This window comes from Jaculus jaculus, chromosome 17, assembly GCF_020740685.1.
Source record: "Jaculus jaculus isolate mJacJac1 chromosome 17, mJacJac1.mat.Y.cur, whole genome shotgun sequence".
Lineage (NCBI taxonomy): Eukaryota > Metazoa > Chordata > Mammalia > Rodentia > Dipodidae > Jaculus > Jaculus jaculus.
The window spans coordinates 20583741-20598160 of NC_059118.1; the positions used below are offsets into that span (position 1 = coordinate 20583741).

At 45.5% G+C, this 14420-nt stretch overlaps 1 long non-coding RNA gene across 1 annotated transcript; it reads left to right on the forward strand.

The window, feature by feature from the left end:
* The first annotated feature begins 279 nt into the window (after positions 1 to 279).
* LOC123455609 lies at positions 280 to 2220 on the forward strand. The gene is made up of 2 exons (XR_006634006.1): positions 280 to 452; positions 1788 to 2220. It is a non-coding gene; the product is annotated as an uncharacterized LOC123455609 (long non-coding RNA).
* The last annotated feature ends 12200 nt before the right edge of the window (positions 2221 to 14420 follow it).

A 14420-nucleotide genomic window follows, 5' to 3' on the forward strand; every position in this document is an offset into this window, starting at 1 on the left:
GGCCGGGCAGTCGGACTGCCGCCTCTTCCTCCTCCTCACGCACCGTTTCTCCCTGCCCCGAAGGTGGAGGCCTCGCTGACCGGTCTCCCTGGCGGCCACCTCACGGCCAACCGGCGCTGCGCCGGCTCATTGTGTCCGCCATCTTGGGGCGACGAGCGAAAGCTGAGGGCGAGGAGCCGCGCTCGCGGGGGATGCCGGGAAGGGGGGCGGGGCGGGAACTGAGGGGCCATGCCAGGGGCGGGGCGATGACGTCATCGCGGCAGCTTGGGGCCCCTCCACCCCCGGGCGTGCGCTCTCCCAAGCCGGGTGGCGGGATAGCGGGAAAGGCTGGCGCGTGGCGGAGGCGTGAAGGGCCGCAGCCAGTCAAACCTTCCCTACAGGGCGGGAAGAGGCTGTGGGTGTCCCGGGAATGGCGCCTTTGCGCGTGATCGCAAGCCCCACGGGCTGACAAGGTCAGGTACTCCTGCAGGCCCGTGAAAGGGATGAGTCAGGTCAGCCTATCGCAGACGGGCTTGACCGCTACCCCACACCGCCAGCTTTGAGGATGTCGAGGTCTTTCTTTCTCAAATATTTCACTTGAGACGGGGAGAGAGATAAAAAATGGGTGTGCCAGGGCCTTCAACCCTGCAAACGAACTCCAGACCTACGCGCCACCGTGTGCATCTGTCTTATATGGATCCTGGGGAATCGAACCTGGGTGCTTAGGCTTCGTAGGCAAGCGCCTTAACCGCTAAGCCATCCCTCCAGCCCCTCGGTTTCTTTATTCTTCTACCGAGGAATAATATATGCTAAACTGGACACATTTGTTTAAACTTTATTTTTACTCACTTATTGAGACAGAGAGAATGGCCGCGCGGGGTGTAGGGGTGGGGCTAGCCACTGCTAATGAACTCCAGACGCATGCGCCACCATGTGCTTCGGGCTTGCATGGGTTCTGAGGAGTTGAACCTGGCTGGATCTTCTTTTTTTGTTGTTTTGTTTTTTGATTTTTTGAGGCAGGGTCTCACTCTAGCTCAGGCTGACCTGGAATTCTCTATGTAGTCTCAGGGTGGCCTCGAACTCATGGTGATCCTCTTACCTCTGTCTCGCAAGTGCTGGGATTAAAGGTATGCGCCACCAGGCCCAACTGAACCTGGATCTTTAGGCTTCACAGGCATGTGGCTTAACTGCTAAGCCATCCTTCCAGCCCAAGACTGAACAAATTTTACTGATTTTTTTTTTTTTGGAGGCAGTTTCTTGCTCTAGCGCAGGCTGACATGGAATTCACTCTGTAGTCTTAGGCTGGCCTTGAACTCACAGAGAGGCTTTCATTGAGAACTTTTTTGAGAGACAAAGCATGAAGAGGACTAATTTTAAGTGAAGAGGAATCTCAGGAAGGGTACTCAGTCGCTAAAGTAGGACTATGTGATGTCCGGATCACATCTATAACCTGGACAACGGCAAAAACAAAATGGAAACACTAGGGCATTTGGAGTCTCCCAGGAAAGAACTAGGGGGTTGTTTCCCACCCCTTAAGTAAAAGAACCAGGATTCCTACATAAAAAGAGAAATTGTCATCTCTGAGGGCAAATTTCTAGCTGAGTCCGGGTTACAATCACCTTCTGACAAAGAGCAGAGCTTCTGGCTACAATTTGTTCTGGGGCTTGGGGAAGAAAAAAAAAAAAAGCAGAACTGTTCAAGTGAAACCTGAATGGATGGCAACTTTCCAAACTGGGAAGCAATTCAAAAGTCCTCCACACCCTGTTGCACTCACTCACTCACTTCCCCGTAATTGTTCTTTATTTCAGAGGCTAAGGAGGAGGCTGCCAAGAGTCGGCTCTGAATCATTAGAAGGACGGATCTGGTGCGTGTGCCAGACGTGTTGTGTGAGCTGAAGTGCTCTGAAAAGCCCATCTTTATGAAGATTGTGCATTGGCGGGAACATTCTAACTGTGGACAGATCGAAAATTGATCAAGAGCCAAAATTATTTTGGGCTATTTCAGGCCCCCTTAATAGCCATTTACTTTGACTTTTGTACCTGACCTGTTACACCATCAAGCTTAGTTTCACCAACCTTGAGAATGTTAGGAGATAATATCTGAAACCTGTAACTAACTTCTCCACTGTGCAGCTTTGCTGTAGTTCATCTACCTGATGCCTGCACAGATATAATTGCTAGATGGTGATTTCTGACCTTTTTTGTTCTTTCATTAAAATTTCAAGTAAGCTTTTCCACAGTAGAATTTGTCATTCAGCGTAACTTGAGTTCTTGTTACCAAGTCACAGTCACTCACAGTTGGCTCAGAAAAAAAAAAACAAAAAAACTATTTTCTTTTTTTCTGCTGAGGTAGGATCACTGACCTGGAAGTCACTATGTAGTCCCAGGCTGGCCTTGAATCACAGGCAATACACCTACCTCTGCCTCTTGAGTGCTGGGATTAAAGGTGTGTGCCACCACGCCCAGCTTCTTTTTTCTTTCCTTTTATATTGTTTATTTTGAGAGAAAGAGGTAGTCTAAGAGAGAGAGAGAGAAAAAATGGGCGTGCTAGGGCCTTTAGCCACCTTGAACAAACTCCAGATGCATTTTCCCTTTGTGTGCACGTGTGACATTGTGAGCTTGTGTCACTACATCTGGCAATGTGGGACCTGGAGATTTGATCAGGAATTCTTAGGTTTTGCAGATAAGCACCTTAACTGCTAAGCCATCTCTCCAGCCCTAAACTAAAAAAAAAAAAAAAAAAGAAAAGAAAAGAAGAAAAAACAGGCCTGGAGAGATGGCTTAATGGTTAGGGCACTTGCCAGCAAAGCCAAAGAACCCAGGCTTGATTCCCCAGTACCCACATGAAGCCAGATGTACAAGGTGGCGCATGTGTCCTGAGTTCATTTGCAGTGGCTGGAGGTCCTGGTTTGCCCATTTTCTCTCTGCCCCCCTAATAAGTTCTTTATCTGCCCCCCAATAAGTAAATATATGAAATATTTTTAAAATATATATATTTTTATTGGCCAGGCATGGTGGTGCATGCCTTTAATCCCAGCACTCAGGAGGCAGAGTTAGGAGGGTTGCTGTTGAGTCCAAGGCCACCCTAAAGCTACATGGTGAATTCCAGGCCAGCCTGAGCTACAGCGAAACGCTATCTCAAAAACCCTGTGCACTGCTATATATATATATATGTGTGTGTGTGTGTGTGTGTTATACATAGTGGGCTTTTTGTTTGCTTATATTTATTTATTTATTTGAGAGCAACAGACAGAGAGAGAAAGAAGCAGATAGAGAGAAAAACATGGGTCCTAGGGAATCAAGCCTCGAACTGGGGTCCTTAGGCTTCACAGGCAAGTGCTTAACCGCTAAACCATCTCTCCAGCCATATAATTTGCAAGGAGAGAGCTGTTTGCTACTGCAAATGAACTCCAGATGAATGCACCACTTTGTGCATCTGGATTTATGTGAGTACTGAGGAATTGAACCCCAGTTGTTAGGCTTTGCAGGCAAGTGCCTTAACCACTGAGCCATAATTCTAGGCTGAAAAAAATTTTTTCTTGCTTTTTTTTTTTTTAATTAGAGGTAGGGTCTCATTCTAGCCAAGGCTGAGTAGGCATTCACTGTAATCTCAGCGTGGCCTTGAACTCATTCATGGCTATCCTCTTATCTCTGCCTTCTGAGTGCTGGGATTCAAGATGTGTACCACCATGCCTGGCTTTTTTTTTTTTTTTTTTTTCTATTTATTTCAGAGCGAGAGAAAGAGGCAGATAGAGAGAATGAGTATGCTAGGGCCTCCAGCCATTGCAAACAAACTCCAGACACAAGAGTCACTTTGTGCACTGCCTTTATGTGGGTACTGGGGAATCAAAACTAGGCTGTTGAGCTTTCCAACAAGTGCCTTTAACCAGTGGGCCATCTCTCCAGCCCCTCCAACTAATTTTTACATTTCATGCCACACAATTTAAAATGGAACATGTGGCTGGGCATGGTGGTGCATGCCTTTAATCCTAGCACTTGGGAGGCAGAGGCAGGAGGAATCACTGTGAGGTTGAGGCCACCCCGAGACTACATAGTGAATTCCAGGTCAGCCTGGGCTAGAGGGAAACCCTACCTCGAAAAACCAAAAAATGAAACAAAAAATAAAATAAAGTAAAACAAAATGGAACATGTGAGTTGGAGAAATGGCTTAGCGGTTATAGCACTGGCCTGCAAAGCCTAAGGACCCAGGTTTGATTCCCCAGGACCCACATAAGCCAGATGCACATGGTGGCACATGCGTCTGGGGTTCATTTGCACAGCTAGAGGCCCTATATGCCCATTCTCACTCTTTCTCTTTGTCCTTCTCTCTGTCTCTAATAAATAAATAAATAAATCAGGAAAAAAGAAAGTAGGCACATCTTTAAAAATATATTTAAAAAATAAAATAAAATGGAACAAGTTTTAACCAAGTTATTACTTTTTTGTTTGTTTGTTTGTTTTGTTTTTTGATGTTGGGTTTCACTCTAGACCAGGCTGACTTGTGTCTGGAACTCATGGAAATCCTCCTACCTCTGCCTCACAAGTGCTGGGATTAAAGGCATGTGCCACCACACCTCCTGGCTTATTATTTATTCATTTATTTATTTATTTATTTGAGACCGGGGGTGGGGGGACAGTGAGAATGGGTGCACCAGGACCTCCAGCTACTGAAAACAAACTCTAGACACATGTGCCACCATGTGCATCTGGCTTACGTGGGACCTGGAGAATCAAACCTGGGTCCTTAGGCTTTGCAGGCATGCACCTTAACTGCTAAGCCATCTCTCTAGCCTTACTTTTTTTTTAAAAAAAAAATATATTTTATTTTTTTATTTGAGAGAGAGGAAGAGGCAGAGAGAGAGAAAGAGAGAGGGAGGGAGAGAGAGAGAATGGGTGTGCCAGGGAATCCAGCCACAGCAAAGGAACTCCAGATGCATGCGCGCCCCTGTGCATCTGCTTACGTGGATCTGGGAGAATTTAACTGGGATTCTTTGGCTTTGCAAGCAAACACCTTAACCACTAAGCTATCTCTCCAGTTCCCCCCCCAACTTAATTTTTTTTATGGAGGTGTGGTGGTCTCACTTTGTAGCCTAGGCTGTCCTCAAACTCAAGGTACTCCTGCCTTAGCCTCCCAAGTACTGGAATTACAGAGGTATGTGCCATTACATCTAAAAAAAGAGTAGGGTTTCTCTTTGACCAAGGCTGACCTGGATTTTACTATGTAGTCTCAGGGAGGTCTCAGCTCACAGCGATCCTCCTACCTCTGCCTTCCAAGTGGTGGAATTAAAGACATGCACCACCATGCCAGCAAAAATAAATAAATAAATAAAAATAATTGTACTTTATTTATTTGAGAGAGAGACTGGGTGCCCCAGGGCCTCCAACTGGTGCAAAGGAACTCCACATGCATGTGCCTCCTTATGCATCTGGCCTAAGAATCTGGGTCCTTTGGTTTTGGAGGCAAGAGTGTTTACTGCTAAACTATCTCTCCAGCCACTAAAACAAATTTTTTGTTTTTGTTTTGTCTTTCAGAGAAGGGTCTCTAGTCCAGGCTGACCTGGAACTCACCATGTAGTCTCAGGCTAAAACATGTTTTTAAAATTTATTTATTAGAGACAGGAGAGAAAAAGAGAGGGAGGGAGGGAGAGGATGGGGGTGCCAGGGCCTCTAGCCATTGCAAACGAACTCCAGCCAGACACATGTGCCATCATGTGCATCTGGTTTACCTTGTACCTGGAGAATGGAACCTCAGTCTGTAGGCTTCACAGGCAAGCGCCTTAACCGCTAAGCCATCTCTCCAGCCCTAAAACTTTTTTTTTAAGCCACTTAGGTGGCTGGGGAATTGAACCCTGGCTGTTAGACTTTGCAAGCCATTGCCTTTAAAGGCTGAGTCATCTCTGCAGCCCCTTATGTGAACTGTTAAAACCAAGCAACCCCACCAGGGGGACAGGTGAGGGTGGGAGAGGAGAGCAGGCGCTTGTGGAGAGCAAGGAACCCTGCTCTAGTGGTAACAGAATTCCAGGCTCATCCTGGCATTGTTTGCGTGGTCACCCAGGGTCATGTGGTCCTTAAAAATCTCAACCAATTATTTTTGTTGTTGTTTTTCAAGGTAGGGTCTCACTCTAGCCCAGGCTGACCTGGAACTTACTCTGTATTCCCAAACTGGCCTCGAACTCACGGTGATCCTCCTACATCTACCTTCCAAGTGCAGGGATTAAAGGCGTGCGCCAACATGCCTGCTTTCAATTTTATTTTATTTATTTTAAATAATTTGTTTAGAGCCGGGTGTGGTGGCGCATGCCTTTAATCCCAGCACTCGGGAGGCAGAGGTAGGATCACCATGAGTTCGAGGCCACCCTGAGAATACGTAGTGAATTCCAGGTTATCCTGGACTAGAGTGAGACCCTACCTCGGAAACCAAAAATCAAAAAAAAAAATTTTTATGGACAACTTCCATAATTATAAACAATATCTCATGGTAATTCCCTCCTTCCCCCCAGTTTTCCTTTGGAAAGTCCACTCTCCATCATATCTCCTGCCCCTCTCAATCAGTCTTTTATTTTGCTGTCATGATCTTTTCTTCCTATTATGATGGTCTTGTGTAGGTAGTGTCAGGCACCGTGAGGTCATGGATATCCAGGTCATTTTGTGTTTGGAGGAGCACGTTGTAAGGAGTCCTACCCTTCCTTTGGCTCTTACATTCTTTCTGCCACAACTTCCACAATGGACCCTGCTGCTCTCAATTAAAAAAAAATTAAATTTCTTTAAGAGAGAATATGGGCATGCCAGGGCCTCCTGCCACTGCAGATGAACTCCTGACACATGTGCCATTTGGTACATCTGGCTTTACATGGATATTGGACTCCAACTGGGTCATCGGGCTTTGCAAGCTAGGACCTTTGGTCACTGAGCCATCTCTCCAGCCCTCTTGCACTAATCTTAGGAACAGCCTTGCTGGGCATGGTGGCGCAGACTAGACTTTTAATCCCAGCACCCAAGAGGCAGAGGTAGGAGGACCAAGGTGAATTCAATGCCACCCTGATACCCCATAGTGAATTCCATGTCAGCTTGGACTAGAGTGAGACCCTATCTCAAAAAAACAAAAAAATAAAAATAAATAAAATTACATAAATAAATAACCTTGTTTCTTGTTTGGGGTTGAGGGGGAGGTGCTAGCTTTCACAGTGACCAGCTCCCCCTGCCCAGGTAGGATCTTGCTTTCTCCCAGATTGACCAGGCATTCACTATGTAGTCTCAGGGTGGCCTTGAACTCATGGTGATCCACCTACCCCTGTCTCCCAAGTGCTAGGATTAAAGGCGAGCACTACTACTACCAGCTTTTGGTTATATTTCACATCATCCTTAAACTACAAAATTATAATCTCTTATATGTTGCTGAAGTCAACCACAGGGATGGTTTTATTCATTTGAACATAGGTTATTTATTTACATTCCTGAGGATGGAACCCAGGACCTCGTGAATGCTAGGCAAGTCTCCCTAGTTCCTATTAAGCCCATTTTAATGATGAAGGCTCAGGTTCTAAGACCTTAAGTAACTTTCTGAAGGTCACACAGATTCTCCCTTTGCTTCTGGGCTTCAAAGCTCTAGCCTCATTTCCAGGGCAAAAGGCAAATAACTGTTCACACTTGACAAAGGATATTGTTGGTAAACAATGCCTCCTTGTTCTGGAAGGAAGAAATGGATTTACCAGGGGCTGGAGGATTTGCCTAGGCTGGAGGAACTGCCTAGCACCCTAGAGGCTCTGTCTAAATCCACAAAACTATTTTCAAAGGCTTAGAAGACCTTTTGGCCAATCCAACCTACAGTTTGGTTCATAGATTCCAGAAGTGCAGGTAGAAAATCTAGTTAGGCCTATAATGATTGCATGGGAACATTATATGTAGACTTTTTTTTTCTTGGGGAAGTCTCCTAAACAATACACTCTAACAATTAAACAGTATTTACAATGTATCAAGAATTCCAAAGGAGTTGATTTCAAGTACATACTAGATAAGAAGATATGTGTGTGTTATATATAAGTATCATTTTATATAAAGGGCTTTAACATTAACATTTGTGGGTTTTTTTTGTTTGTTTTTCAAAGTAGGGTCTCACTCTAGCTCAGGCTGACCTGGAATTCACTATGTCATCTCAGGGTGGTCTTGAACTCAGAGGTCCTCCTACCTCTGCCTCCTGAGTGCTGTGATTAAAAGCGTGTGCTACCATGCCCAGCTCATGTTTTTTTTTTTAAATTTTTATTTTTGCTTATTTTTATTTATTTGAAAGCGACAGAGAGAAAGAGGCAGAGAGAGAGACAGAGAGAGAGGGAGAGGGAGAGAATGGGCACGCCAGGGCCTCCAGCCAGTGCAAACGAACTCCAGATGCATGTGCCCCCTTGTGCATTTGGCTAATGTGGGTCCTGGGAAATCGAGCCTCGAACCTGGGTCCTTAGGCTTCACAGGCAAATACTTAACCACTAAGCCATATCTCTCCAGTCCTCATGTTTGTTTATTTTTTAATAAAACATTTTATTTATTTGCAAGCAGAGAGGGGGGTAGGGGGGGAGAAGAGAGAGAATGTGTGTGCCAGGGCCTTGAGCTGTTGTAATTGAAATTCAGAACTTCATGCACTACTGAGCACCTGGCTTTACATGCATACTGGGGAATCAAACCCAAGTCCTTAGGCTTTGCAGGCAAGTCCCCTAACTGCTGAGCCATTTCTCTAGCCCCCCCCCTCCTTTTTGAGGTAGGGTCTAGCACTAGCCCAAGCTAACCTGGAACTCATCTATAATCCCAGGCTGGTCTTGAACTCATAATGATCCTCCTGCTTCTGCCTCTTAAGTGCTGGGATTAAAGACATGTGCTACCACATCCAGCTATCAATTTTTTTTTTTTCTTTTCTTTTTCGAGGTAAGGTCTCATTCTAGCTCAGGCTGACCTGGAATTCACCATGTAGTCTCAGGATGGCCTCAAACTCATGGTGATCCTCCTACCTCTGCCTCCCGATTAAAGGTGTGTACCATCATACCCAGCTTTTCAGTCTTATTCAATCCCTTGCTTAAAATTAGACATGAACCTAGGGTTTGGGGTTCAAGGAATCTCCTGAACCCCTAGCACTCCATTATAAGATCTCTGAGTGGACTATGTCAGAGCATGCCACTCCAAAACGTGCTCTGGCATGGGACAAGCACAGGGAGCACGGATATGCTCAAGATACATTATGCACATGTATGAAATTATTAAAAAATAAATTTAAAGTTGGGCGTGGTGGCACACACCTTTAATCCCAGCACTTGGGAGGCAGAGGTAGGAGGATTGTCAAGAGTTCGAGACCAGCCTGAGACTACATAGTGAATTCCAGGTCTGCCTGGGCTAGAGTGAGACCCTACTTTGAAAAACCAAAAATAAATAAATAAATTTAGAAGTCATTGGGTTGGAGAGATGGTTCCATGGATAAAGGCATTTGCTTACAAAGCCTGAGAGCCTGGGTTCAATTCCCCAACACCCACATAAAGTCAGATGCACAAAGTGGTACATGAATCTGGAGTTCATTTGCAGCAGCTGGAGGGCCTGGCGTGGGCATGTGCATTCTCTCTCCTTTTCTCTCAAATAAATATATATATATACAAATTTTATTTATTTATTTGAGAGACACACAGAGAGAGAGAGAGAGAGAGAGAGCAAGCGAGCGAGTGAGCGAGCATGCCAGGGCCTCTAACCATTGCAAAGGAACTCCAGATGCATGTGCCACCTTGTGCATCTGGCTTACATGGGTCCTGAGGAATTGAACCTGGGTTCTTGGGCTTCAAAGGCAAGCACCTTAGCCACTAAGCTCTGTCTCCAGCCATATATATATTATTGACAACTTCCATAATTGTAAACAATATCCCATGGTAATTCCCTCCCTTCCCCACTTTCCCTTTTGAAACTCCATTCTCCATCATATCCCCTCCCTCTCTCAATCAGTCTCTCTTTTATTTTGATGTCATGATCTTTTCCTCCTATTATGATGATCTTCTGTAGGTAGTGTCAGGCACTGTGAGGTCATGGATATCCAGGCCATGTTGTGTCTGGAGGAGCACGTTGTAAGGAGTCCTACCCTTCCTTTGGCTCTTACATTCTTTCTGCCTCCTCTTCCACAATAGAACCTGAGCCATGGAAGCTGTGATTGAGATACTTCAGTGCTGAGCACTCTGTCACTTCTTCTTAGCACCATGGTGGCTTCTGAGTCATCCCAAGGTCACTGCCATATCAAAAGAGAAGATTCTCTACCAAAAGTGAGAGCAGCATTAATATATAGGTTTGAACACTAAGAAAAGTGCATACTGAGCAGTTTGATGAGCATAGTATATACTTTTAGCCAGACAGCAGCAGACATCACACCCCTAGGCCTCATGACTAACCCTGTTGTAGGCTTTCAGTATCAGGGATGTATTCCCTCCCATGGAGTGGGCCTCCAGTCAAATTAGAGGGCGGATGGTTTCCCCCATAACAGACATGCCACTATTGCACCCGCTGGCTCATTTGGCCTGGCTGGCCAAATATAAGGCTTGCAGTGTCCACTGTTGAGTATCTTTTTTTTAAATTAATTTTTTGATTATTTATATTTATTTATTCAAGAGTGACAGACAGAGAAAGAGGCAGATAGATATATATAGAGAGAATGGGCACGTCAGGGCCTCCAGCCACTGCAAACAAACTCCAGATGTGTGCGCCCCCTTGTGCATCTGGCTAACGTGGGTCCTGGGGAATCGAGCCTCGAACCGGGGCTTCACAGGCAAGTGCTCAACCACTAAGCCATCTCTCCAGCCCAACTGTTGAGTATCTTCACTGGTGGTATCTCTTTCTCCCACTGAACTACATGTAGAATGGCTTCTTCCAGCTTTCTGTCAGCTGGTCTACATGGAGGAGGTTATCAGCTCAGTTCCAGCAGGATATCTCAGTGGCCTTTCAGCCCAAGTATGTGGAGTCCTCAGCAATAGGGTCACATCATCTGTTCCTGGTGGGAAACCAAGGGCCTCAGCAATGGCCTATGATGTTTTAGGGGCATCAGGGACCTCCCTGGCCAACAACTCACTGGAAGGTATCCCATCCCCGGCACTGAAAATTTTCTAGTAACCATCTATGGCTCCTGTGTGTTCCATCGTCCAAAAAAGTAGGTTTCCGTATGACTTACTTAGATCCTGTTAGATTTTGATTAGCCCTCCCTCTACTTTTCCTTCACTCAATCTCTCCCCCTGATCTCACTTAGATAAGTATTTTTTAAAAAGTCATATTGGGCTGAACTGTGGTCTTGCCCCACCAAGAGCTAGCACCGGCTCAGCCTCCCTCATGAACATGTGTGCTGGGTAGCCATAGCCTTTCCAAGCCACTGTCTTCCAGGCTCTGTCCAGTGGCCAACAGAAATCAATGACAGCTTGCCCACCAAAAACCTGCAAAGGGGACTGGAGATATGGCTCAGCAGCTAGCGGTGCTTGCTCACAAAGCCTGATGACTGGGATCAATTCCCCAGTACTCATGGAAAAAGTAGCATGTGCATCTGAAGTTTGTTGCTGTGGTGAGAGGCCCTGGTATGCTCATACTCAAATCTTTTTCTGTCTGAGTCTGTCTCTCTCTCTCTCTCTTTGATTTTTAAGTTAGGGTCTCTCTGTAACCCAGGCTGACCTGGAATTCCCTAGGTAGTCTCAGGGTGGCTTCAAACTCATGGTGATCCTCTTACTTCTGCCTCCCATGTGCTGGGATTAAAGGTGTGCACCACCACACCCAGCCTGTCTGAATCTCTCAAATAAGTAAATATTAAAAATTAAAATTAAAAACTCAGGAAATTGGCAAGGGGAAAAAAAAGGAAAGAGACTACCTTCACTACCTCTCACAGAAAGCAGACACACTCTGAGATCATGCAGCAAACACAGAGGCAGCCAATGAGAAGTCTACGCAGACAGGAGAAAAATGATGAGTAACTAATTTATTTTTTTATTTTTCAAGGTATGGTTTCACTGTAGCTCAGGCTAACCTGGAATTCACTATGTAGTCTCAGGGTGGTCTCAAACTCACGGTGATTCTCCTACCTCTGCCTCCCGAGTGTGAGTTCTGGGATTAAAGGTGTGTGCCACCACGACAGGCTCATAAGTGACTTTTATTGGCTACTGCCAAAAGGGTGCATCATAGCTGGGCATTGTGGTACACACCTTTAATCCCAGCACTGGGGAGGCAGGAGGATCACCATGAGTTTGAAGCCACCTTGAAACTAAATAGTGAATTCTAGGTCAGCTTAGGCTAGGTAGAGACCCTACCACAAAAAAAAAAAAAAAAAAAAAAAAAAGGCAGGAGGCCCTGGTGTGTCCATTCTTTCTCTCTTTTATCCTTCTCTCTGTCAAATAAATAAATATTTAAGCTGGGCATGGTGGCACATGCCTTTAATCCCAGCACTTGAGAGGTCAAGGTAGGAGGATCACTATGGGTTTGAGGCCAACATGAAGCTACATAGTGAATTCCAGGTCAGCCTAGGCTAGAGCACAGTGAGAACCAACCTTGAAAAACCAATAAATAAATAAGTAAATATTAGTTTTGAATATTTATTTGCACAGAGAGAGACATAGGAAAGGGACAGAGAGGGAGAGAGAGAGACAGAGAGAGAGAGGGGCAGGGATTGGTCATGCCATTGCCCTGCAAATGAACTCCAGATGCATGTGCTACTTTGTGCATCTGGCTTTATGTGTGTACTGGGGACACCCAGGTCGTCAGGCTTTGCAAGTAAGTGCCTTAACCCCTGAGCTGTCTCTCCAGCCCCCAAATATCTATTTTAAACTTTACTTTTCAGCCTTGACTTAGTGATGTTTTAGAAGCATTCTTTCATGAATAAAGTACTGGCCATGCATGTGGAGGAAAAAAATGTCATCTTGAGCTGAAGATGTTTGGAAAAGAGCCACTGTCAGACGAATTCCCTGTCCTCCCTTTGGATCTACTATGTGTCACTCTACACAAGGCACAGACAGCAGATCAAAGAAACAACTCCACCCAAGTCTAGAATTGATGAGCTCATTGGGATTCTTACAGGAGCACCAGGTGACTCAAAGAAGTTGTATCACTGAAAAGCCCATTCTAGCAGAGCATGAGTGGCAGTTCACAAAAGTTGTATCCCCAGGCTGGGGAGATGGCTCAGAGGTTAAAGGTGTGTGTTTGCAAAGCCTGCAGGTCCCGGTTCAAATCCCCAGTTCCCATGTAAGCCAGATGCACAAATTGGTGCATGCATATGCAGTTCATTTGCAGTGATGGAAGGCCTGGTGTGTCCATTCATTTCCACCCCCCAAATAAGTAAATATTTCCAAAATTTGCATCGCAGAGCATGGTGACATACACCTTTAATCCCAACACTTGGGAAGTTGAGGTTGGAGGACTACTGTGAGTTTGAGGCCATCCTGAGACTATACTGTGAGTTTGAGGCCATCCTGAGACTATATGGTGAATTCCAGGTTAGCCTGGGCTAGAGTGATACCCTACCTTGAAACTCCCCTCCCCTCTCCAAGAATTATTTGTGTATGTATGTGTGCAATGCACACCAGAGGCTCTTGTTGCTGCAAAGGAATGCCAGACACATGCTACCTTCTGTGTCTGATTTTACATGGATGCTGGAGAGTCAAACCTAGGCTGGCAGGCTTTAAATAATGTGTGTGTGTGTGTGTGTGTGTGTGTGTTTTCAGGTAGGATCTGGCTCTAGCCCAGGCTGACCTGGAATTCACTATGTAGTCTCAGGGTGACCTTAAACTCATGGCAATCCTTCTACCTCTGCCTAACGAGTGCTGGGATTAAAGGCGTGTGCCACTATGCCAGTTTGCCTGGCAGGCTTTGTAAGCAAGCACTTTTGGCCACTGAGCCATTTCCCTAGTCCCCCCAGCCCTCTTTTTTTAAGGCAGGATCTCACTCTAGCCCAGTCTGACCTGTAATTCACTCTGTAGCCTAGGCTGCTTTCAAATACAGGAGGATGCTCCTATCTCAACCTTCTGAAGGCTAGTATTATAGGCCTGAACTACCATGTCTGGCTTTCTAATTTTTTTCTGCTCCACCTTCTTTTATTTATTTATTATTGAAACTTTCCATAATTATAGACAATAAACCATGATAATTCCCTCCCCCTCGCTTTCCCCCTCACAACTTCACTCTCCATCATATCTCCGACCCCTCTCAATCAGTCTCTTTTATTTTGATGTCATCATTTTTTCCTCCCATCATAATGATCTTGTCTATGTTGTGCAGGCACTGTGAGGCCATGGATACCCAGGCCATCTTGTGTCTGGAAGAGTGCACTGTAAGGAGTCCTACCCTCCCTCTGGCTTTTACATTCTTTCCGCCACCTCTTGAGCCTTGGAAGGTATGATAGAGATGTCTCAGTGCTGAACACTCTTGCACTATGGTGTCTTTTGAGTTATCCCAGAGGTCACTGCC